The sequence below is a fragment of the Pteropus alecto genome, unplaced genomic scaffold (assembly GCF_000325575.1).
Source record: "Pteropus alecto unplaced genomic scaffold, ASM32557v1 scaffold74, whole genome shotgun sequence".
Classification (NCBI taxonomy): domain Eukaryota; kingdom Metazoa; phylum Chordata; class Mammalia; order Chiroptera; family Pteropodidae; genus Pteropus; species Pteropus alecto.
The window spans coordinates 3,161,482-3,188,156 of NW_006436291.1; the positions used below are offsets into that span (position 1 = coordinate 3,161,482).

The 26,675-nt window shown below is 46.5% G+C and overlaps 1 non-coding gene and 1 pseudogene across 1 annotated transcript; both read left to right on the forward strand.

Annotated features, from left to right (window-relative positions):
* Positions 1-7,622: 7,622 nt before the first annotated feature.
* TRNAG-UCC lies at positions 7,623-7,695 on the forward strand. The gene has a single exon. It is a non-coding gene; the product is annotated as a tRNA-Gly (tRNA).
* A 9-nt stretch (positions 7,696-7,704) lies between these two features.
* Positions 7,705-7,820, forward strand: LOC112480523 (annotated as a pseudogene).
* Positions 7,821-26,675: the final 18,855 nt, after the last annotated feature.

A 26,675-nucleotide genomic window follows, 5' to 3' on the forward strand; every position in this document is an offset into this window, starting at 1 on the left:
GCCGCTCCTGGGCCTGGCCGCGCGGCTCTGCGCCGAAGCTCATGGGCGCCGCATCCAGCGTGGCCGCCAGCAGCTGCCCGGGGCGGCCCGCTGCTCTTTAAATGCTGTCGAGGTCTAAGCCCCAGGTGAATGCAGGTGGCAAGCCTCCTCCCCCGCCAACCTCGGGGGAGCTCGGTCTCTGTCCCCGCCCCGGGGTCAGTTTTCCGCCCCGCCCCGGTCCTGACGCGCTCCAGACGAGCTGCCCCACCCGGCAACTCCCCCACCCTGTGCCTCTTGCGGGCCAAGTCGTTCTCGACCTTTGCCACGGGATCTGTGGGTGCTCAGGGCGCCCACAGATCCCGGTCCCTTCAGCCCCGCAGCCCGGGCCACCCTGGACCCTCGGGCAGGTACCACGTCACTCGAGGGCTCCCGAGCTTGCAGCGCGGTAGCCCCGTCCGCCGTGCGGCCCCCTCGTTCGCCCACCGGGGCCTCTGCCCCTGCAGAACCTCGGATCGCCCCGTCCCTGTGCGGTCGGGGCCACCGGGCGGGGACCCGAGGGCTGCGGTGCTGGGCACGGAGTCGCGATGACGCCCACGCGCGTCGCGGCGCTGAGGCGGCTCGGAGGGGCCGCCTGATGCGGGACTCGAGGGTCCAAGGCCCGGCCTGGCTGGGCGCGACAGTGGTACTGGGGTCAAATGGAGTCCCCGCGTGATAACGCTGGAAGGCGCGCCAGACCCCTGTGAGGCTCGGGACCCCCCGGCAGTCCAGGGACCTTTGCTTCTCCGAAACCCAGGGAGCTCGGGACCTCCCGGCATGTCCGGCGGTGGCCTCCGGCACGCAGCGCAGGGGCTGGCGACGCTCTCCGCTGCTTTTCCAGGGTCGCGGCGAAAGCCGACGTCTCTGCGGTGCGCCCGACAACCACCGACGCGCCCGGGTTCTCCCGGCTGCCGGCTGCCTCTGTCCAGACTTCCGACCCCTGACTCCCCAGGTTGCGGGGCTCCCTGCTCCCCGAGCTGCGGCCGGGCTGATGCTGCAGGGCCGGGTGCCTGGAAAGAGCGCGCGTCCCCGGCTGCGAGTTGCGCTCTGGCGCGGAGAAGCGGAAATTCCCGCGACCATCAAGGTTCGGAGGTGACGAGACCCGCCGCATCACCACGGAGCTCAGCGCCGGCGACGCTAGTGCCCACTCTGGCCGAACTGGTCTCTCCCTAGGGCCCTCCTCGCTGCGTCTTGGGGGCTGTGGCTCCCCAAAGAGAATGAATTTCAATCTATTTAAAAAACAAAAGTTCCAGTCCTTCTGCCCCCTCCCTCCACTTTTGGCCGCGGGGAGGAGGAGCCGGGGGGCTGGGGCTAAGGACTGGGTGGCACGGGGGACTCGGGCTCCGGAGGTAAGGGGCCACTTCCTGGCGGTGTGGCCTTAGGCCTCTCGGATGCTAATGTCAAATGTTATGTAAAAACAACACATTTGTGGACAACGGAACAGAAAGCAGGAGGGAGAGTCCCTTCATTGTGCCAACGGCGCCCCCTAACGGAAGTAACAGCCCTTTAGGAGGTGGTGGGCTTCTCCCGAGTACAGATCAGGGAGGCCGGTGCCCCGACCAGTGGCGGGAAAGAAAGGCCCTAAATAGGCCTTGGAGGAGGGCCCTTCGGTGGGTCTGTACCCACCGTCGCCTCCCCCCTTCCCCAAAGATTTCTAATTGTTCTCAAAACAGTACAGTAGCGAGGTCCCAGTACCTTTCAGAAACGCTGCCCCTCCCCCAAGGCCATCACTGCAGGGACAGTGCGGGGCCGGAGTACTCAAGATAAGAAGCACTTCTCTGCTTTTATTTTTTTTTTTTGCGAACCATCTGCCTCTCAGCTTAGCGATTTTCAATATGTCCCCACAATTTTAAACACATGCCATCTAGGTAAGTATGATGAGACTTTTAGTAACTGCATCTTAAAGAAAGTGTCTTTCCATCAGCCAGCGCGGTTGCAAGCATGACCGAGATGCGTGGGTTGTGGGGCGACCTGCGTGTGTGTTTCCACACTCCTCCCTTCTCGGTCAGGTCTGCAGCTGCGGGAGTCAAGCAGGTTCCTTCCACACCTGACATTCTGAAATGGCTGCTGGTTAGGAAGCAGCTTTCCAGAAACCGTGCTTCATGAGGATGGAACATCACAGAAGCCAAACAGCTCTGCCTTGACAAAAATGATGGGGATAGTGGAGAAAGTTGGGACATGCCGTCAGGGAGGTGTGCTTACCTGCATGGCCTGAACCCACAAGGAACCACCCCCCAGGCCTGCCCTTTGTTCCAGTAGCTGATGCGTAACTTCTGGGAGGTACCAGGATTTCCATTGTCCAAGGCTTCAAGGTAGAAGATGCTTATCTTGATGGAATGACGTAGCGATTTGGGAGAAAGACTTAATTTCATCTACAGTTAACTGCACTACTGTGATAATCAAATCAGAGACATTGAATCGTAAAGAACGGCTTGGATCATCTCTTGCAAAGTAAAGGAATAAAAAAGATGATTGTTTTTCCCAAACCCCCTTAAAGTGAATAGCCTTTCTTTCCGTTGATACTGTGAAGTCTTTAACACTTGTGAGTTTCAGGACCTCTAAGAAAAATCAGATGAACCTTCATGTAATGGCCCTCGATTTTACTTTATAAAAATGACGATTCGTGCTGGACAGGAATGCTTGTGTTTTAATCACCTTTCTTTGCTTTCTGAGCCCAATGTCCACCGTCCATCTCGCTGTAATAGCTTCTTTATCTTTCAGCGGATTGGATTCCTGAAGTGGATGTCAGTCGATGGAGGACAGTCATCGTGGGACGTCGGGGTGGGGGGTTGGGGGCTGTTCTAACTCTTGAGTCAGTCTGGGATGAAACTCTGGTGAGAATTTTTCCAAGAGAGGAAAAATAACTCAGCAGAAAGAAACAAGGAAAATCTCCCCTTGGGCGCCGGCCAGCCCGGGCTCCTGCTTGGTTTCCCTCAGCGGGACAGGCCCCCCTCTCCCAGCCCACCCCTCCCCCTCTCTTCTCAGAAGTGACCTCTCCGCCTCCTCTGAGGATCAGTCTCCCCAATCCTCTTCCAGCAAACTTCCGAGCCCACCTGCGCTGCACCCGCAGCTGTCTGCCAGCCCTCTCGTCGCCGTGGAAATGTTCCTTCTTCCTCAGGTGGGTCTGTCTTCTGGGTGGGACAGCACGGCCACCCGAGGCGGCCCGAGCATGCGGTGCTGTGACCCTCGGTTCTTGTCTTCACCGTCGATCTGCGCCGGCCCCTCAGGCACAGGCCTCAGCCCTCCCATCGGGCCCGACTTCTCTCCAGCCCGGATCCCGCTTCGGATGTCGTTCCGTCTCTTTGCTTCTCTCCAGCGGCCCAGCTTCTTGGCCCTGTTGGCTGTCGCTCTGTCCTCCCCTCTGAGGAAATGGTCCTTGGCCCCACGTCCGCCCCCACGACTCCACTGAAGCTGCTCAGGCGCGGTCTCGGGAGCCTCTATCGCTCTAACTCCAATGGCCGCCTGCGCGCCTCGTTTTACTTGACTCTCAGGGGCTCCTGACCCCTTTCTCTGCCGCCTTTTAACGCCGTCCTCTGCTTCCCCTCCCCCTCGCCGGCTTTGGCTTCCTCTCGGGCCCTGGCTTGGCCTGTCCCCTTCTCAGATCTGTTCCCGCCCCTTTTCTCCTCACTCCCGTGGCTTGAATACCAGCCATTAACTCGAGGTTTCTCAGCCTCAGCGCTGTTGGCATATTAGGCTGGGCAATTCTTTGCTGTCCCGTGCCCAGCGCGGTGTTCAGCAGTGTCCCTGGTCTTTGCCCGCTGCCTGCTGACACTGCCCTCTGTAGTGACGGCCAAACATGCCTCTGGACATTGCCAGGTGTCCCCGTGGGGCCCCGTCACCCCCACTGAGAACTCTTGCCTTCGCTAGCAGCTCCCCAGTTTTTATGAACCATTTGGATGTCTTCTCCAACTCAGCGTGTCCCCAATTGAATCCATTATCGTCCTCACCCCAAACCTATTTCTCCCCATGGTGAATGGCAATGTCACTCACCCAACTGATTGTTTATGGCAAAACCGGGTAGCCCACCTGGGCTGCTCCGCCACCCACCCCGGCATCAGTCAGCAAGGCTTCTTACCGCTGCATCTCTTGACCTTGACCGCGTCCCTGTAACCCACAGCCCATTCCCCTGGCCCGTGTCGCTACCTTCCTGCATCCGCAGTCCCACAGCCACAAGGAACCAATGGCTCCTATGCAGAGGCTGCTCATCTCACCCACCTCTAGTACGTTATCCAGACGATGGCCGGACGCTATTTCTAAAGCTACGGTGGGTGGAATTCTAACGATGTCCTCCCAGGGTTCCTGATGATTCAGCCGAGATGCTAACCTCGTGCTGCTGTGAAGAAATTGTGCAGATGTCATCAGAGTCCCCAGCCAGTTGCCCTTATGATATGGAAGAGACCCGAGTGGTCCCGACCCAACCAGGTGAGCCCTTTGAAAGCAGAGAGTTTTCCCTGGCTGGCAGGAGAAGCAGAAGTCAGAGGATTTGATGTGTCACTGCTGGCTTAAAGATGGAGGCACCACATGAGCGATGAGCGTAGTTTCCAGTTGCTGAGAGAGTCCCTCGGCTGACAGGCAGCGAGGAGGCAGGCGCGTCAGTCCTACATCCGCAAGGGACCAAGTTCCGTCAGTAACAGGAATAACCTTGGAAGAGCACTTGAGCTCTAGACGCAGTGGACGGCACCCTGATTTTAGGCTGAGTGGAGAACCCAGCCATGAAGCCTTGCTGGGCTTCTGACCTCCAGAACTGGGAACTAATTAACAGGTGTGGTTTGAGGCTGCTAAGTGTGTGGGAATTTGTCACATAGCAGCAGAAATCTTAAAAATCAAACAGAAACAAAAACCCGGGGCCATGTCTCCACAGTTCAGTCACTGTCCTTGAATCCGGAGGAGGTTTCCACTTCTCACGGGGACGTGACCTTGACCCTGTGCCCAGACTGCCCGCCATCCCCCTGTGTAACTCCAAGCGAAGCACCTCCACTGACGTTCCACCTCCACTGACTGTCAGGACCCGCTGTGTTTGGAAGAGTCTACTCAACTTTTTTTAAACGTTCAAAATAGGTAGAATGGAGCATTTACGACACCACCCCATGGAAGTTCATAACTGAAATTTGCCTCAAACTCTCATCACTGAGAACAAAAATTAAAGCGACATGAGGGCCCGCGGACTGCCAAGAACTTTTCTCAGACGGCAAGTGTAGAAGGCGAGAACTTTAGCTACAGAATGGCCTGGATTCACATTTTGCCTCTGGTCCCAAGCAGCTGAATGGGTAGGCTGCTTAACGCCTCCAAATCTCAGCTTCTCTTCAGCAAAGTGGGGCCGTTGGTGCCCATCTCGTGGTTGTTGCAAAGGCTACACGAGACAGTGCATGCAAAACACTTAGGCATAAGTGTTCTGTACTCACCGCATGCTATGCATTGGGACTCCCTCACATTGGACCAATCACGTTGGTCTGGAGAACGGATCCTGAGTTTGGAGCTGGTCTCTTCGTACGTGTTAAATACACTCTCATACCCAAACATGTTATCTATACTCTTGATATGAAACTGAGGCAAGGCTTTATTTACAATATATTTTTTTTTTCTCCAAATAGGCTCTAGTGCCCTGTTACTAGGGAAAAATCTGGCTGTGCTGAAATATAATGTTTAAATAGATCTCATGTCATTGATTTAAAAACGATTCAAGTTTTACATATTCTAACTTTTATTCTAAAAATGATCAGACATTTAATTCATGTTTGGAAATTATCACTGTGTTTGCTTCGTTTTTATGTATATGTGTATTTTGTTTTGAAGCCTTTAAATGTAAATTGTAAACCCTTTGATGTTTTATCGCTAAACATGCCAGCGTCCATCTAATAAAAATAAAAAACACTCTCTTACACACCCACAACATTATAATCACAACTAACCCATTGACAGAAGTCTAATCTCGTGCACGCTTCATACTTGTGTCCCCAGCGTTCCCTAAATAATAACTTTTCAGCTCTTTTCATTTCAATCCAGAATCCAGGGCACCCGTGAGAGCTGTTCCGTATTTCTCAGGTCCTTTGGTTCCTTCCATCCTGGAACAGCCCCTCGTCGCCCCTGCCCCAAACTATTTAAGGCACTGACTCTGAAAAGAGCAGCCCAGTCGACGTGTGGGAGGTCTCACGATCTGGATTTGTCTGATACTCTCCTCCGGGTGACATTTAACTTGCTGCCATGTCCGCTGCGTTTCCTTTATACGGGAAGTTGGGTCTCAAGGTTGGTATAGATTCGGGTTAAGTAGTTTTACCTCGTTTCATCAGGAGGCACACAACACCAGTTGGTCGTCTGTCACTGAGTGCGATCATTAGGTGAAGTGGGGACAGCTAGATGGCCCCACCGTAAAGGAGAAACAGGAATTAGGAGCTAATCCGTGGCATGACACTTGGATGCAATAAAGAACCCAATTTCCCAGGCAAAGGTGTCCCCAGGTAAGAATCGCCATTGGTTTTATTTTCCGTGATGGTCACTGACCGAATCAATTATGCCATTGGGAGTTGTAAAATGGACAATTTCTAATTCTATCATTCCTTCAACATTTATTAACAGCCATTTTTCTGTGAAGCGGAGCTTTCTGACACCAACTGGACTTATTTGGTTTCCCTAAACTATAACTTCCATCAAAAAGACAAAAATATATACATATTTCCCTTTATTGATCAATTTTAAGAGTAAGGTAAGGCGGAACGATCATCTTGGAAATTGGAAACAAGTGCTTGTTTTGTTGGGTTTTTCTTTTTTGAATATTGTTATGGTCAGGGATTTTTATATATTTAATATTTTAATAAATTGTAATTATTTTTGTAATGCTTATATTGTCCAAAACTTAAATCTCAGTGTACCTCTGTCGGTGCACGTTATCACACCAGTATCGTTATTAACAGAAAAAACTCTCAATGAGATTTAAGATTTCTTATTCTACCCTGAAAATATATTCCACTCATGAAGTACAGTCAAAAGAATATGTTATATTTTAAAAAGCCACTAGAAATATTTCTTTCCTCTGTGTGGTCTGTGACTGTTTTGACAGATAAGTTCACCTCCTTCCAAGCCTCGCATGCTTCGACCTGGAATTTGCTTAGAAATAAGAAGGCAGAAAACGTGCTTGGTAGTTGAACTGTACGATGTTTCTTTTCTTCGGCGTATATATTTAATAAGTAGGTAAGATAGAATTTATCTAGCGTAAGTCGAGTGCTAGAAGTTATGCAATGGCTGGGGTGACTTAGGGCATTCTGAGTGTCATGGCGACGTTTGTTTTCCTGCATCTCAGCAGACGGGCAGACACCGCCTGAGAGTGAGTGGCCTTGGTGATGGGAAACAGCATTTGACCGGGCAGCTGCCAGCGCCACATCGACTGACTGTCTGGTCCTGGATGCGTGACTTGGACCCGGCTTCCTCGTCATTAATCCAGTAACAATAAAACCTCTAAGGTCCTCATCGCCCACTGAAATAATGTGTAAAGGGCACTCCGCACATTTCCTCATACAATACATGTCAGCTAATGTTACTAGGGTGACAAATAAGGATGCATTTTTTATCTCTACTAGTCTGTTTTATTTTTTAAAAAATTGATTGTAGGACATGGTTCCATAGTGTAGCAGTTAGCACGTCTGCTTTCCATGCAGAAGGTCCTGGGTTCATGCCCCAGTGGAGCCACAGTCCATGGTCTGCGGCCATGCCACCCTGAACAAGCCCGATGTCTGATCTCGGGAGGTAAGCAGGGTTGGGCCTGGTTAGTACTTGGATGGGAGACCACCTAGGAAGAGCAGGTGCTGTATGTGTAAATAATAATAATAAAAAAAAATTGATTGTAACAAATAAACAGACAAAAAACCCCAATAAACTGGGGGTAGGACAAGGAACCCACTCTTTAGAATCACGTGGTGGATTCCCATTTTGGTTACCCCTCTGTGGAGGCCCTGTCCTCCATCACGTGACTGTGACGCCATCTAGTGGGTAATCTAGGGTCTCTCTCCTTAAGTAGCCCTACTTGTTAAGAAAAACTCCCATATTTATGCTACTTCACAGGCAGGGTAAGTTTTAGTCCTTCTCTGTTACAAAGGTCATGAAATAGATAAGAGGCAAGAGATAGCCAGACTCCACAGCCATCGGCGAAGAGATTTTTGAACGAAAAAACACTTAAAAGGATATAACCTTTGCCTCCTTATAATTGCTTGGTTATTTATAAGTGAAACGTTTTCCACACAGAAAGAGTGGGTTTGTTTTATTACAAAGTTTTCTTTTACATTTTTATATTTGTATTAAAAGTTCCGATGCCAATTTTTATGATGATTGTATTGAATTTTTAACATAATGCTAGTAAATATACAGGACTTTATAATAGGTGTAGACATTTTATTTAAGAGAAAGACCTGTTATAGTTAAACACTTTGAATATTCTTTTGATTTAAAAAAAAGAAAAAGGAATAATGTTTTTGGAATGAATACAAAGCTTCACTGATTTTGATGCTAAGCCAATCTAGCTTAGTGGTGGGGTGGCAGGGAGGGAGTGCCTTGGGCTCTGGGACCAGAGCTCTGGTCTGGACGGTCCCCTTCTCAGACTGTGACCTTGGGCGAGCAGAGTCCCCACCAAGCTTCCGGTGTGAACGGTCGCGTTGTATAGAAGGTCTCTCACTTTCCAGCACCCTTCATCAGCTACTGGTTATGAAGGGGAGACCTGCCTGCCTTGACCTCTCTCGTGAACCGGTCGGATGAGCCCCTCAGTCCTATTTCCACCGTGCAGGGAGGACGGTGCTGCGCATGCGCCAGGTCAGGTGCAGGCGACGCTGGTGGCCGCGGGCCTCACCGTTCCCTCCTTGCTGGTGGCCGTGATTAACGCTGGCCGCATTTTATCAAGTCTGAACATCAGAAACTCATTTTATTTCCAATTTCTCATTTAATATTCGAAGCTTAATCAGTGTCCTCTGATCCCCGACCACTTTGGTCCCGTGTGGAGTCAGGCGGAGGGGATGGGCTCCTGACTTCTCCTCGACCACGATGCAGGTGGACGGGGCACGGAGCGCGGAAACGGGGGGCTCCATTCCTCCAGCATCTGCTCTCGGGCTGCTTAGGGGCCGCAAAAGGAGGTTGTGGCCGGTGCAGAAATGAGGACGGCCTCAGTGGCCGCCCAGATCGGGCCAGTGCTCAGACCGCCTCCAGCTGTCCTACTGTCCTGACCCAGAGCACGAAGGACAATTGAGCCCGCTTCCTACCCGAGTGGCAGGAAATCAGCATCAAAGAGCCTGAGCTCCAGGGTTAGGCAGTCCCGGCTCTGAATCCCTTTCTGCGCTCTGCGTCTTTGCCTCAGCTACGAAACCTCTCTGCGTCTTGTTATCCCCACGTGTAACAAGGATGTAGTAATAGTCCCCGCTTCACCAGGTTCTGGAAAGATGAACGAGGTAGTGCAAGCTACGTGCCTGGTCCGTGCTTAGTGCACTGCTATTAAAACTAAGAGAAGCTAGTATATGTATCGAAATAAGCTTGCATCGATAATACAGTAATTACATTTTATATTTTATCATATATGCTGCTTTCTGTTATTCTGTAATATGTAAATGTTGTATTAATACAACATATTAATTATTATAACATGTAATTATTATATAATAGATAATAGATACATTATTTATTATATACTGTATTATTTAATAATATATTAAAGTATTATTTAATAATAAATTAGATTAAAATATTCAATTAAAATATTCAACACGAAGATGTTAAATTTTATTTGTTTATTATTTAATTGGTTTTCTGGGACACCTGGCTAAGGGAAAACGTTCCTACTTCCATGCAATGGTCGCCTCCGATGTGGTTCTTAGTTTTTGTCGTTTCTAAGCGTCAGGTAAACTGGTCTGGGTCGCCTTCCTCCTGTGTCCTTTCCAGAACTGGAGCGTTTTTAAGGGGTTACCCCTGGAGTTCGCTTGCTCATAGAATTTTTTAGACCTTTGGATTTCTTTGATTTTGTCAATTTCGTATACAAACTGCTCACACCCCCTGACCTCCAGGGACCTCACCTGAAGGTCCCCTGGGCCCACCTCAGCCGGAACATCGTCTGTGATGACCCGGAGCTGAAATAAAATGCTTCCTTCCGGCCGGCGGCTCGGCGTTTGCTCTGCATCCAGGGGCTGGTGGGAAAGAAGTGGTTTTCCTCAGCGTTTTAGAAATGTCCCCTGTGTCCTTGGTCACCTTCAGAGGGTCACTGACAGGACAGCAGCCGCACCCCCCGCATCTGTCCAGCTTCAGGCAACTGCATTAAGAAAATGAAACCAATCCAATGACAAGATGATAATTAGCTGTGTGTCTCTCCAGGCAGACAGAGCGGGACATAGGTTCAAGGCCGGCCCACCCTGCTCAGTTTATGGGAACAGGTCCTGTGGTCTGGCTTCCTGTCCCATCCGGCTGAGCTTCTTTTGTCTACTAGCACCTGGACCACCTCGGGGTGTGCCTTCAACCCCCTGTTAGGCACCGACCATCCACGTGTCCTAGGCCACATGTCTTAAACCTTCCCGAGCATCAATTTCTCTACCTGTAACACACACCATATCGCAGAAAGGTTTTGGGAAGGATAAAAAAATAAGTTATAACATACTCGTAACGTGCTGTATGAGATTATGAGCTTTGTCTCCACAGAGGTCACTTTGCGGGGAAGTAAATATGCGTACCTTTTAAAAAGAAATAATGTTCGATGACACTTTTGCAAAACCAGAAACGTTTTAAAGGCTTACTCTTTTTAGTACTTAGTTTTTAAATCAGGACCTTAAAACGAACTCCCGACTGATTGGTCAAAATTCCTCCTAAGACATCAACCATTGCTGCTGGATACTTTTTAAAAATAACACATACGGAACGCGGTGCCGATACTGTGTAGCATCACGTCTACGTCTGCCCTTCCGGGCTTCCCGTAGGCTCTCTCGTTGCGCTGGGGTAGAAGCCTGCAGAGCATCCTCCCCGTGAGCAGCAGCACTGTCGTTGGCTCCGTCAGTGTGAGGCGGCACAGGCAGTGGCAGCACGAGCCACTCTGTTGCAGGTGGGGCCTCCAGCCGAGGTAGGGCACAGTCAGGGGCGGCCGCAGAGGCCTGTGGGAAGCTGCAGGCTCAGGCAGGAGCACCTGCAGCAGCGGCAGGTGATCTGAGTTCTCACACAGGTAGCAGCCGGCAGCAGACGATGCCGGGAGTCCCGCATTGCGAGCAGAGGCTGCGGGCTCCAGAGCAGTGGCTCCTGCTCCTTAGGAGGATGTGGCAGCCTTCGGCAGCTCCCGATGTCACCGTAATGCTACCCTCATGCACAAACTTTGTCCTCTGATCCTCCGTGTGGAAATTCTGTAATACCTGGAGTCGCGTCTGCTTTCCTAGAGAGACACCGACTGACACTGAGACCTAACTAGGCGCTCGTGGCTTGGACATTTTGTTGTTATTTTTAATGCCGTGATTCTGAATCGGTGCTGCCGCCAAAAAATTATAACTCTTCACATTTACGTGTGCTTTGGAACTCATCAGACACACGCACAGATGTCGCGTCGTTTGATTCTCCAGCGGTCCATGAGGTAGGAACAGAAGATCGGTTTATACAGGTGAGGAGGCAGAAGCGGGGGGTGGAGGGGTTCGGCAGAGGCTGAACTGCAAGTCTCTATGTGAGGTTCAGCCCAGGTGTCAGAGGCTGACGAGCAGGTACCCAGCACGGGCATCCCCTCCAGAAAGCACTCTTGGGAGAAAGCGACGTCTCCACTTCAAACGTTGCATCTCTCTTCCACCCTCTGTTGGACAATACCCTTCTGGATCATTCCTTTCTCCTCAAGGCTTGTCTGTGGTCATCATTTTCACCAGGTGTCCCCTGCCTGAAAGTGTGCGCAGCAAGGTGATGCCAGGTCCTGTGGTGCTTTTCCGTGGCCGCGCTGCATAGCTCTCATCGCTTACTGTAAGGACATGTGTTAACTCTCAAGTCAACAGGAATTTCCTTACGCCTACTCTGTGGCGGCATCTGCGTTAGGTGCTGGGAGGCAGAAGCCAGCGAGGGAGGTCTGAGGCGGGCACCTGACACCGTGTGCTTCACCGTGAAGCCGTGGAGCTGGTGGGTGCTAGATCGAGGGGATGGAAACAGGGAAGGTACAAAGGTGGAGAGCCTGGGATAAACGTTCGGGCCAGCTCAGCTCGTTACAGCGCTGCTTAGGTGAACGACATCCTCCTCTAAGCCCCGAGTTCCGTAATGCGCCCTCGTGGGGCTGGGGGTGAACACGCCCAAGGATGCAGCATCAAGACCTCTTCCCTCGTTCAACTCATTATCATTATTATTAGTTGTAAATGTTATTGCTATTTCTACGGAAAAGTCTGCAAATCAGCTCGGTGCACAGAATGACTTCGTTCGTGTCCCCAGCACACAGAGGTTCACAGCACGTGGCAGAACCCAGAAGGCCCTGGACCTTCTCCTCCTGGAAGGTGGCCGCTGCGCCCACTGCTAACGCGAACGAGCTGTGCCTGGCTTTGAACTTTACTTAAGTTCAAGCGTTGCATAAATGCAATCACGACGTGCTGTTTTATGTCTAGATCCTTCAGTCAGCGTGTGTGTGTGTGAGTTTGTGTGTGTGTGTGTGTATGTGTGTGTGAGAGAGAGAAATTCAGCCGTATTGCTGTAATACTTATAGTTCATTCTGTTTTCTTTTTGCTGTAACATATGTCATTGTGCGACCATGACCACACCACAACTCATTGGTCCTTGTCTCCCACTGATGGGTGTGCGTGTTGCTTCCAGTACCTACCTATTAGATATGGTGCCGCTATGAACATCCTATACAAATCTTTTGGTGAAGATATACATGACTTTCTAGGGGTGAAATTATCCACTCATAGGTACGTAAATGTTCAGATTTATTACATTTTGACAATTTTCCAAAGAGTTTGCACCAATTTCTGCTAAGTACGCCTTGGGTGGGTAGTAAGTGCAGGATGTGTCTTCAGGATTTGTCATGGTTGGGTCTATAATTGATATATCTTGCCGTAAGCCCCAATAGTTAGATTGGCAGTGACTTTTGTTCTCCTGGATCATGTCACTGAGTTTTCAAGTCTCTGACATTTTTCTTCCCTGAAAACCTCTTTTTATAGCCTAAGACGGCGATACACTTTAACACGACCCAAATCCAGGTTCTGGGGAAAATTTTTTCAACAAAAATGAAAGATGTGAACAAGAACTTTTGCAAAATCGAAATGTAAGACCTGAATATCTAGTCGCAAATGTCTTCAGGACGTTACTGCTGCTGCTGTGTTCACACAAAGAGGACCGAGCGGGCTTCGGCCGGCGTCTCGCTGTAGGTGAGAGGTTACAGAGCACGTGTTTGGGCTGAGGTTACCTAGTCCTGGGTCCTCCCCCACCATGGCGTGTAACTAACCCAGGTCCTTAACCTTGCTAAACTGTAACTTCTTTCTCAGCTAACTTGGGGCTACGTCAGCAGTGACTTCCCCAGAGTTCTTTAAATATCAAACGTTGATAACTCATGCAAAGCACTTAGTGCAGTGACTGACACTCAACGAATCCTCAATATCTGTCACCTAGAACGTTTTCCTTTTGGTGGGTTACTAGATAGTTTAACATCTATTTTTTTTTTTAATTGCTGTAATGAACTTGGATGTGTTCATTTTTAGTCCTGTGGTTATTTAGTCTATCTTTCATTTTTGTTATTGAGGTGACTTGTGCCTGACGTTAGAGTTTAACGTGACCATCTAAATGTCGGTTCCCCATCATCGGCCCGATTCCCCAGAGGCAACCACTGTTAATTCTTTCTGTGTGAGACAATCTAAGGTTTCCCCTGTAACTCTGTACGCATTTTCCTTTAGAAGTAATAACTTTTCAACTCTTTTACCTATTTAAAAATATTTACCTCCACATTTTAAATAACGTGCAGATATTATTATTGCCCGGTTCATCAATTTTTAGCTTTATCAATTAGCTTTATTTAAAAGCAATGAGATTTCAGTTTACTTATACCTAATCCTCCAACCCATTCTCCCAGTTTAGAATATTCATTTTTTATTTAAACGGATGTTCAGTGTTTTAGTCATTTTAATTACGTAACATTATCCACTGTTGACCAAGCCGACTTGTATCATTTCTTTTATGTAAATTTCTATTTTTTTCAAGAGCTAACAGATGCCTCAGTTTTTAAAATTCACGTTGTTTTCCTTGGACATCCAAGCCTTGTCGGATGTCTGTGTCTGTTCAGGGCTCATCGGCGCCGTGCTTCAAGCAGTCCAATACACCAGTGACAAGTGACCTAGCTTTATGTGATTTGTGTCTGAGAAATCGTCTTTCTGGAGTCCTTTTAATTAATTTCTCTAAAGCAGCCTGCCTGTCCCTTTTTTCATGGGGACTTCCCTTTGCCATTATATGAGAAATTTCTTTCTTCCTCTTTCCTTCTCGAATCTCTGACTTTCTGGATTCCATATCTTTCTCTTTCTTGCATTATTCACTTTTTAAAAAAAAAAGTAGAGCATTTCCCCTTGTGGCTTCCCAAGACAAGATGGGTGGGAAGTACATGTTTTCGAGAATTTTATACACTGAATTTCTACCTTCGCTTTGATCAATGGCCTATCTGGGTATAGATTTATAGGGTGGAAATTATTTTTATGCAGACTTTCAAAGCTATTTTTCCATGATACTCCAGCTTCAAGAGTATAACTGCTGAGAAGTACACGTTATTTAAAATCCTTGATCCTCGGGCGATGGTGTATTTTTTCCCCTTGGAAGTGTTTAAGGTCTTCCTTTGTTCTGTGGGTCCTGAAGATTCATGACTATGGCTTTATTTCGTTCATTATTTTGAGCGCACAGTGGGCCTCTGCATGCAGAGGCCTGTGCCCTTTAAGGAGATAATCGTATTGCTATTGTTTTTAACCCTTTTACCCCAGTCTTCTCTCCGTCCTCTTTCTATTAGTCGGAAGTTGGACATCCTAGATTGAGTCACTATTTCCTTTTCTTTTTGTCCTATTAATTCTCTCTTCCTATTATTGTTCCACTTTCTGGGAGAATTCTTTGACTTTATGTTCTAATCCTTCTATTAATTTTTTTTTTTTTAGTTCTCATGAATACTTGCAACATTTTTTTTTTTTAACCAGAGTACTTTTTTATTATTTTTTTTGACTGTTCCTTTTGATAGCCTCTCGTGCTTGTTTCATGGATGCAAAATTCTCTCTTACCTCTTTTAGAGTAAGAACTATAATTATCGTGAAATTATCTTCTGCATCCTGTGCAGTTTCTGTGTCCTTTGAGGTCATTTATATTTTTTAATGTTTTAGTCATTTCAATCTTTATCTTTCCTACTGGAGCCTGTCGTTAAAGGTCTAGCGACCTTGACTGACCATTCATATTTAGGAGTGAGGCAATAAAATGTTGGCTGGTGTCTGTGTGTGTGTGTGTGTGTGTGTGTGTGCGCGCGCGCGTTTGCATGTGCAATGTGCACAGAAATCAGGGGACCTTTTGAGTCGACCCCTGAATGTCAACTCATGAAAAAATATTGGGGCACATTTCCTAGAGGGCTGCCCCAGCCTTCTGGGTGTAGAGCCCACTCACGGCGTTGTGGAGCCGGCAGGGGCGAGAAGGCTCGTCTCCCCGTTCATTTCGCGGATGCTCGCTCAGGCCCGTCTTCCTGTGTGCCTCATGCTCTAGAGTCTGAGACCCTCTGGTTTAGCTGCTCCAGAAACTAAATGCTCTTTCTTTCATGGACGTGGAGTACTCAGAAACGTTAGACAGAGATCAAGGAGTCTAATTGCTGACTTATAACAAATTTATATCAAATCTTCCTCTGTCTTTAGTTCCCCACTTCATCCCTGCCTTTCTCAGTACTTGGTACTTTCAATTCTTAGGATGTCTTAGCCGGCTCCCCACAACATGTTGAATCTAATATTGTCTTAGAATCAGCAAAGTTTACTAATTACCATAAAACTAAGAGAACTTTAAGCTTTTGGGAACCTTAGTCTGGCATTTCCTGCGTCCCCACCCCTACTCTTCTAGGCTTCAAAACCTACGAGAAGTTCCCGTTTTTATAAGCAATTACTGAAACCAGCTCTTCCTATCTATCTATCCTTAGGATATAGCGGCCTAAGCATTAGCTCAAGACCTTCCTGAGTTAAGACTCTCAGATGGTTTTTGCCATATTAAGTGACAGGAGAATAATTTCAAGTGGGAACCAAAACGTGTACTGAGTTGACTATCTGTAACCTTCTGTGAGAGGAGGGTGTGATTCCCGGACACTGGAGTGTCGCCGACAGGAAATGAGTAGACAGAATCCCTCTCGTGCTCTAGGGAAAGGTTCCGTGTCTGATTCCACCGCAGGTGAGAGGACGCTTTCCTGTGAAGCAGCTCAGGCCGCCTCCTAAGCACTTAATCTCCCAGCTGGCTAATTTCAGGGAGTCATTCATTACACATTTGTCCCTAATGGGAACCCCCTTCTTCAAAGGCAGGCCAGCCCCAGGTAACTTAATCCTGAAGACACCGTAATCGATGGCACAGCACACCTGAGAATGGACGCTTGGACACAACGCAGTGTAATTGCCCACACTTAGAATCCATCTCTGCTGGTGAGCTGGCGTCTGGGATGCCAGGATTCTTCCTCCTGGCAATTAATCACTCAAGGAGGAAAAGTAATCAGGACTCTCATCAAGTCAAAGCAACATATCCGGATACAAAATTTTTTTCAAGAAGTTACCTGGGGTCCAGAATCTGCCTTGAAGGAATCATGGTTTTATTTTCCAAGCACCTTCTTTTAAGAGCAGAGCTGATCAGGTTACTGAATTACAAAGGACAGTTCCGCTCAGAATTAACAACCCCAACTACCTTTGAACCTTCGCAGCATTAACTCCCTGTCATGTGCATGACTGTCATTTGGCCAGTAGCTGCAGCCTACTGGACGCACCCCCCCGCCCCCCGCCCCAAACAGATCTCCAGCCTTGGAAGGAAGCATCGTGAACACTTTAGTCAATAAGTGTCATTTCGAAAAGAAAAGGTCACGGGCTTAGTCTTTGCTTCAGCAAAGTGGATATGCCTTATGTGGCTCTTCTCAAAACTGTTGCTTTGTGGAAAAAGGTGAACAGCCAGATCATGTGTCCTGTACAGTAACTGATCAAACAGCTGTCGGGAACCAGACTGCATCCTTCTGGTTCTGATTTTATCGGAGGCTCAATTGAAAAGCACATATGTCTCCAGGTTTAGCGTAGCAGCCCCGAAGCTCTGGGCCGTGTCCTGTCTCTTAGAGAGAAGAACTGCTCCCTCCTGTCCTCCACTGCCTTGTAGGAGATATGGCAAAACGAAGCGATTTTTGACAGTTCTTTATTTATTAATGGAGTGTTATTTCTGCACACTGCATTTCAAAGAGGAGACCATAAATATTGTATAATTCCTTTAAATACAGAATTACGTTTTTTAAATAGAAAAAGAAGATTTTAAAATGTGACTTAAAGTATTTTTTCCTGGTGAATATGTATTGAAATTACTGTGAAGGATGATGTAATCAGAATGGACTTTATGACTTCTTTATTTATGGAGTGTTGTTTCTGCACACTGCATTTCAAAGAGGAGTCCATAAATATTGTATAATTCCTTTAAATACCGAATTACGTTTTTTAAATAGAAAAAGAAGATTTTAAAATGTGACTTAAAGTATTTTTCCTGGTGAATATGTATGTGAAATTACTGTGAAGGATGATGTAATCAGAATGGACTTTATGACTTTAAACATAAGCATTAAAATGGTTTTTCATGGCTTAGTCCTATTAAACAAATGAGTTTATTTTTATTTTTTATTTTTAAATGTTTTTTTTCAATTACAGCTGACATATGATATATTAATTTCAGGTGTATAACCTAGTGATTAGACATTTATATACCTTGCGAAGTGATCGCCCCTATAAATCTAGACCCACCTGACACCATAAACAGTTATTATAATATTGACTATATTCCCTACGCTGAATGTTACATTCCCATGACTATTTTTAAAAAGTGTATCTTATAGTAATTTTCCTAGTGAATAAGTATGTGAAATCACTGTGAAGGATGATGTAATCAGAATGCATTTTATGAATTTAAAGATAAGCGTGGAACTATGTTTTTTCATGGATTAGTCGTACTAGAAAAAATTATTTTAAAAAAAAACCTATAATACTTCTTAGAGTGAGAGATTGTTGCCATTTTTTTCTTGGAATGAGTCATTGGAGGGCAATTTAAATTGAGCTGGTAGAAATTTATTCTTTTTTAATATCGCGTTTTCAAAATGTCCCGTACACTTTTCTGAAATGGAATGTCTTTTGTTGTAGACTGATTCACATGCTGTTAATGATGCCTTCTGGAATTAAATGTCCCACACTGCTGATGCACTTTATTCTCCTTCACTGAAGGTTCAGAGAAAAATAGGAAGACACCTGTATTAATGTGTACGTTGAAATTGAACAGAGAAGTCTAATTTTAGGCTTATCAACCTTGACGGCTCCTTTTTAATCATTTGGATTTGAACAGATATGCAAATACAGGAATCAGAGGTAAAGAACTCATAATTTAGAAGTCACATCAGAGCTAAAATTACTTGAGAGGCGCATAGATTTGTAATTTGCTCATTACGCTTTGATTCTAGAAACCTATGGTACTATTAAAAATGGAAATCGAAAACCATCTATAACGCGCAAATCCACATATGAATGGCATGCTTATTTGTAAATGTCAATCTGAGAAGCCACAAATGTCCTGTACACAGAAATCCCGAGACTTCTCTGTGAGTGGCGTGTTACCTAACCTTTGGCACTGGGAAAATGAAGGCTGATAAATAAATGAAGCCATTTGGCATCCACAAGTCTGTGGTGGACAAGACGGGCCTTTTAAACACTCCACAACGGAGCTCTTAAAATGTGAACGCCTACCATTTCTCCCTCCCAGGTCGAAACTGGTCGTGTGCTTTACACAGTCGAGTAACAACGCAGTTTGACCTTGATGCAGGTGGAGGACGCCGGTCCAAAGGCGTGTCTTCTAGGAACTGAACGAAGCTCCGGACCCCGCTGTCTTGTGCTGTCAACCCCTCGTCCGAGTCAGTGACCCACAGTCCACCAAGGCCTGAAAACAGTAAGTGGAAAATTCCAGAAACGAACGCATCGTAAGTCGTACATCGCGGTTGTTCTGAGTGGCGTGATTGAACCTCTTGCCATCTTGCTGCTGGACGCACGTGGTCCGGCATCTCCGTGCTGTCCACGCTTCCTGCCTGTCGCTCATGTAGCGTCACATTGCTTGTGCTCAAGTCACCCTCAGAGCGGCCGTAGCAGCCGCCTCGGTAATCGGGTCCACTGTGGTGGCATCACATTGCTTGTGCTCAAGTCACCCTCAGAGCGGCCAACGCTACATCACAACGCCTGCGTCGTTCACCTCCCTTCACTCATCACCAGGCACCGTGTCATCACAGCTCGTCACACTGAGAAGGGTGAGCATAGCACACGAAGACATTCTGAGGGAGAGAGACACATTCCCATAACTTTTATGACCGTATGTTGTTGTAATTGTTCCATTTTATTTTTATTGCTGCTGATCTCTTCCTGTGCCTAAGTTATAAATTAAACTTCATCACAGGTGTGTATGTCTAGGAAAAACATAGGCTACGCGGGGCGTGGTGCTGTCTGTGGTCTCGGGCATCCACTGGGGGTCTTGGAACATGTCCACTGTGGATGAGGGGGCTACTGCATAATAATAAAGTACAAATGGCAGAGTGCTTAGTTAGATGAACCCTGCGTTTTATTTTCTGGATGAAGCAGGACACTGAGTAGCTCGCTGTGGTTCAGAGGCATTTTCACTAAATCATGGCCTCTTGGCGCCCAGGCTATGGCACCAGTACAAGCCATCCATCTTCCTGGCTGGTGAGCTATGGAGTAGCGACTTCCTCTGCGGAAGAGGGTCATAAGTTTTCAGAGGTAACTGCAGAATTCTCATGTCCTGAAGCATCATGAAGTGAGGCATTACGATCAATGTTTAATCAAAGACAGGAATTAAAATAGACAGCCGTGGCTCGTCATGGAGGGGTTGGTGCTAAGCAGACACAAAGCAGGTCCAGCTGGGTTGCTCGTGGTCCTGGTGAGTTTCATCCTGTGGCTTCTCTGAAACGACTTCGGGCTTCCTTTGACACATCCTCCCCCTCGCTCCTCCCAGCCCACTCCACCCAGCTGGTCCTTGTCCTACTGAAACGTCACATTAGACTCGCTTCGATCTCTGCTGGCATTCTCTGGCAATCAGGCTGGAACTCACCGGGCAGGAAGGCTTAGCGCCCACACGGGAGCAGAGCAGAACAGATGCTGGATGCCGCTCGATGCCTCCAGATGCCTCGGGGATGGGCGCCGGGGGCAGGTAGAGGAGGTGCTGCCTTGGCCCCAGCTCCGGGTACCCGCCCTTTGTCGCTCTGGGATCTCTAACCGTCGGAGACGAGCAGGAGTGGGCGTGGGCGCCAGAAAGTGAGTCACCGAGAACCCGAGAGAGAACTAGCGGGCTTCATCATTTACACGGCCCGTAGCAGTGGCACCGATCACCGGTTTTATGAATGACGTGGGAATGGCGGGAACCGCAGCCTGCGGCCAAGCGCTCTGCCCTGGGCGGGGGATTTGGGAGGAAGAGAGTCACTTTAAAGGCCAGAACCCGAAGGGACCCAGGGGACCCAGGGGACGAACCAACAGTGTCTGTTTGGGACTTTCTCCCCATGTCCCCTGCGTGACTCTCCTGTAAGCCCCGGACTGGGGCTGTGGCTGCCCATTCTGAGTGGCTGTGGTGGGCGTGACACTCTAGTCCCGTGCCCCAGCATCGTTCAGCGGAGTTATAATTTATTAACGGGGTCATTTCCAGCAGCCGGGAGGCTGACGAGCCCTGCCTCTCACTGTTAGCGCTCACTTGTTTCTTTTTCTTGTCCTCAAATTCCCCACGTCTCAGTGGCACACACGCGCATGGCTGTACTTGTGACAGGTCCTGTGGGTTGAGGTGTTCTTTTGAAACAGACAGTCTAAGGGCTTAATCTAGTGTTTACTCAACAGGTGACTCTCAGCGTCCGTGGCGTTGTGTTTTATATGGGTGAGCAGGCTGTCACTTCTGCCACCCGACACCTTTCAGAGACGTAAAATTCTTTTTGTGAAGAACAGATAAACACTTGTATGGACAATTGCCGAAATTATTATTTATGAAAGACGTGTGGTCTATCTTTTCAGATAATGACTCAAAGCATTCTCCACGTTTATTAGTATTTTAAAGTTGCTGCGCCAATAGTTTGAATTCCATTCTTGAGTAAACTTTTTTACAAAAAAGAAAGAAATCTATACTTAAGCATTATCTGCTACTATCCAGTGTCTTCTGTGCTTTTGAGCTGTATTTCAGTGGCATCAGCATGTTGATAAAAGTATGATAACTGGTGTTTTAAAAAAACTAGATCATATACCTTTCAGCGAAAAGTAAAATAAATTACGAAGTGCAATTCTTAGAAGCGATAGTAGGTAAAAATAAAAATCTATACACACCTGTTTATAAATACCCACATATGTGTATAAATACATACATATTCATAGGTTTACATTTGCATAGACATAAATGGATATGTGCATATAAATTAAGAGAAATTATATCTATTGCATGGCATTTCAGTTTCTTGGTTTCATAGGGTCTCAGTCAACTATCACCTTTGCAGGAGTGGATAAGTGTCTTAATACACTCCTATGGGTTTTTACATTTTACTTGTTGGTATTGAAACCCTGACTTATCTTCTCTTGGGGCTGAGTTTGAATATAAACTAAAAGTACTAAATATCAATAGGAAAAACGGCTCTCATCCTCCTCAGATTTCAGCATGAACTTTTATTTATTTTATTTGATCTCTAATTTCTTTTAACTCTCATGTTTTCACTCATCCTACCGAGAAGCAGATTTCATTTAAAAAGAAAATTTCTGTGAACGTTTGTAATTAATTGAGCTGTCTCTCAAAGCTTCTCGGTTGGATTCTCAGGCGGGAATGCTTTTGCATCTGAATAAATGTCAGCAAACAAACCTACCTCTTGTTCGGGAGTAAAATTTGGCCTCCTAAATGCATACAAAACTCAGTATTGTTTTTAAGTCTAATCTTTTAAAAATGTGGTTTACCCTGTGATTCTAATCTCTAGCACAATTTAGTGTGATTTATAGGCTTGTTGAGCATTTGTCATATTCATTTACTTACTGAATAAATTTATGATTGTAACATTAAATTATTCTCAATTGAATTTTAATGTTTGATTAAAATCACTTTATATTCCATAGACTTTTTTACCTTATGATATCAGAATAGTTTCAGTTATACTTAAAATTATGGGCTTAGGAAATGCTGTTGATGTTATTTATAGGGGATGACAATCACCAGGTTACTCTATCTAAAATGTTCTATCTAAAAATGTCACCATCTTTTACTGGGCAGAAAGCTCTGAGAAGAATATCTTGAGCTCATAGCATGAGCTGGGGTAGGGACAACTTGAGGTGCCGTATGAAGACTGTCCGCAGAAAGCTGGCAAATGCTCCAGCCAGGCCACCTTCATGTCCATAATTAAAGAAATGAAGAAAAATACTTGCAAAAGTGGACTATTCAAGTATAATACCATTAAGGCAATTACTCCTTGGGACTAGTCCTAATAGACGTGAACACGTTAAATGAAGTCCCAGTAATGAACACAGTTTCGTGTTGAAGTAAGAAGCCCCCAGCACAGTGGAACAGAGCCGCAGATTAATAAAAGATTCACACTCACAGAGTAACTTATAACATACGTAAGCACTTCACATAAATGAGAAAAGAAGGATTATTTATTTAAAAAAGTACAACCAAACTATAGACTGGCCTTTAGAGAAAAAGTAAGGGGAGGAGGAGATTTTTATTGACTTTTTCCACCATAATCAATTCTAAACAGATTGAGTCAAGCATAAATAAAACACCAGTAAAATAAAATAAACCCATAAAAGACCAAAAGAAGAACCCTACACATAAAGTTATTCATACTCTTGCAATGAGGAGAGCCTTTTAAATCAGGGCATAGAAATCAAAAGCAATGAACAAAAAATGAAAAAGTTGTATTACTTAAAATAAAAATTTGAGTATGGATAAAATATCTTAAGTCAAAAGACAAAAAACAAACCGGGAAGAGATGCAGGTGCTCCTTGACTACGGCGGACGGTCCCGATAAACCTATCAAAAGTTGAAAATATCGTAAGTCAAAATGTATTCACTGCTTCTACCTCATCAAACGTCATAGCCCAGCCGACCGGAAACGCTTACATATAATCGCCCATTTAAAGGATACGGTTAAATGGTTTTTAGCATATGCACGGAGTTGTGGGATCATGAGCCCAACCGATTTTAAAACATTTTCATCATCCCCCCCAAAAAACCCCATATCTTTTAGCTGTCACTCCTCAAAACCCACACTCCACCCCAGCCCTAGATAATCAGTAGTCTATTTCGTATGTCTCTGTATATGTCTCGGTACACTTCATGTAAACGGAATCATAAAATACATGGCCTTTTGTGTCTGGCTTCTTATATTAACTTAGCATGCCGTTTTCAAGTTGCACACATGCTGTAGCATAAATCGGTACTTATTCCTTTTTACTGCCAGGTAATAGTCCATTGTATGGAAAGACCACAGTTTATTTATCCATCGGTCAACTGAGGGACATTTGGGCTGTTTTCACCTTTCGGCTCTTATAATTTAGCTATAACTATTCATGTGCAGGTTTTTGTGTGGACATAGGTTTTTATTTCCCTTGAGTATATAGAATGGAATTGCTGGTCATATGGTAACTTTATTTTAACCTTTGAGGGACTAAAGACTGTTTTTTCAGGGTAGGTGCAGCATTTTACATTCCCTCCAGCAGAGTAAGAATTTCCAGCACTTGCCAGTGTCTGTCTTTTTGATTCTAGCCATCCTAGTGGGTAACCGATTTTGATTTGCATTTCCCTAATGACTAATGATGTCGATAATCTTTTTTGTGCTTATTGGCGTCTGTATATCTTCTTTGGAGAAATGTCTGTTCTGATCCTTGACTACTTTTTAAAAAACTGGGTTGTCTTTTTATTGAGCTATAAGAGTTTATATACTCTACATACTTAATGCCCTCTAGAGTCATCTATCATTCATCTATCTATCTATCTATCTATCTGTCTGTCTGTCTGTCTGTCTATCTATTTATTTATCTATCTATCATCATCATCATCACCATTATCTATCATCTATTATCTTCTATCTGAAAGTATATGTAGCAACACACACACACACACACATCTCTACAAAACAAGGGAAAATCTTCATTTAAAATGTTGAGCGCGGAGCCCACAGTCCCATTTTGCCAAACGGTCATTCGAGGCTCTGCCAGCCATCGAGCTCTTATCTCTCAGCCACATCCACCCTTCTTTCCTGTGCTTTGTGATATCGGGGCCGGAACTGAAAATTCCTGTTTTGTCAGCGGCTCCCAGAGAAAGCACTAGAGGGCGACAGCGAGGCTGGGGCATGGAGAGGGTCTGCGCTGTCTGTCCCATCAGCATCCGCTTGTTCCAGGAGAAGCAGCTGATCCCAGTTTCCCCAACATCTAGACAATCAGCCTCATCATGTCCCTTTCAGCCAAGCAGTCACCACTCCCCGCAAAGTGTTCTGTGTCCCAGCCCCACGAAGGACCCTCCTCCGAGCTTCTAAGCTTTGACGATTCCATCTCCTTTAGTTCACCAAGCTCAGGTTTTTCCTTTTTCCTTTTCAGCTCCGTGACACCTGGCTAACAACTATGATGTTAAATTCTCTTGCCGAAATAACCAGAATGGTCCCCACCTCCTGACGGGGCCCCGCATGATTGACAGGCCATCTGGATAATGGGTTAAATGTTCTGTTTTCATCTCCATCTTCAGGCCACTTGCCCTGTTTTAGTGGCCACTAGAGAGACAGGCTGTCTTCCTACTTCTCTTGGTTTAGTCAACAATTTGGAAGGGAGTAAAGCCATATGGGGTGGGGTGGGGGGCGGAGTCGGGGTTAGAACAGCCACTGAAGGAATCTGTGGAGTGTCTGATTGGCCAGAGTTTTGGATGTCAGAAGCCTTTCAATCCAGAAGCAGTCTGAAGTGGCTATTCTGAACCTGGTTAGAATTAGGCCTGCGGCTGTCCAGGGAGGCGGGTCATCTTGCTGCCCCTCCGATGGTTCCAGTCACCTGGCCTGGGGGTGGACTACATAACAAACGTGATAATGGATTATTTCTGATTCTGATGCACATCGTCCATCACCTGGATTGACCTCCCCACTCCTGCTCGCCATGTTGCCTCTGAATTAGCTTTTCACAAAGCCGTGGGGTTCTTTCTAAACTGCCATTTTGACCACGCCATTCTCCTCCTTGAGACTTTTAAGTTGCTTCTGTTTACGCGTAAGACAGAACCACAAATCCACACCCCGCCCTGAAGACCCGAACTGGGGGGCTCCCGACCGCCTAACTGAAGTCATCTCTGCCACTGTCACTCCTTTACCAAGCCCCGGACACAGTGGCCATCTTCCTGCTTCTCCACAAGACCCCACCACGTGCTCTGCCTGAGAAATTCGTCTGCCTAGAACGTTCTTCCAGGGTTTACCTGGCCAGTCCTGGCCATGCTTCAGGGGTCAGTTTAAAATTCACTCTTCAGGGCAGGCTGTCCTGATCCCCTGCAGAACATAGTTCTTCTGCTATCGTAACTCCGTGTCCTTTCTCTTGATAACTTTTATTGCCATTCGTAACTGTGTGTTTATTTGTGTGACTATTATTTTTGTAATATCTGTCTCCTTCAGGAAGGGGACTGTAGGCTCCCAGCTACGGTGGGGACTGAGTAAGTTCTCAGCACTTAGAATAGGCCCTGGCATGAGGTTAGAGGCCTGGAAAGGACTGAGTGAATGAATGAATGAGCAAACGAATGAATGCATGGATGAATGGACGAATGCATGAGGCAGACAAGTCTACAAATGGCCCATCCACCCAGGACTTCCAGGTTTTAAGAACTGAGCAAGACTCAGTGTCACAAAAGGGTAGCCTGAGTGTGGGCAGAAGTGGGCGCTTGGCCTCGAACCCTCAGCCCCGCCTCTTGTCGGCTTAGTGGTTTCTGGTGCTTGATTCCTCCGGGGAAAGCGACGTGATTCGTGTCGTGGCCTTGATGTGTCCTTTCTGAGAGCACTGGCAATCAGTTTGTTTCCTGATTACCTTTATCCACCATGAATAATTATTAATGTTATTATTAGACCTAAAATATGACTAGTAAACAGCCCTCTTAAAAGGCCTCTTACCTTATACGTGAAGATCTTCAAGGTGCTGTTGACATTAGGGTGACAAGGGTGTGAGTCCTTCGTGGACTTTCTTTCAGGATTGGAGAGGGCACGAGGCTCTCTAAGGTGGGTTTCCAAGACCTTGCTCCTACACGGTCATTAGAGATCCATTCTGAGATCTGAAATACGTGTGCGCTCACCATGTGCTCAGCCGTGTGCCGAGCGCTTTACACGTGATTCCTCATTTAATATGTATCGCTTAATCTCTGTCATCCCAATGGAAGTGACACTGCTACTGTCATGTGTAGGTGACGAAGCAGACCCAGCGGAGGGAGATAACTTGCTCCAGGGTGCACAAAAAATA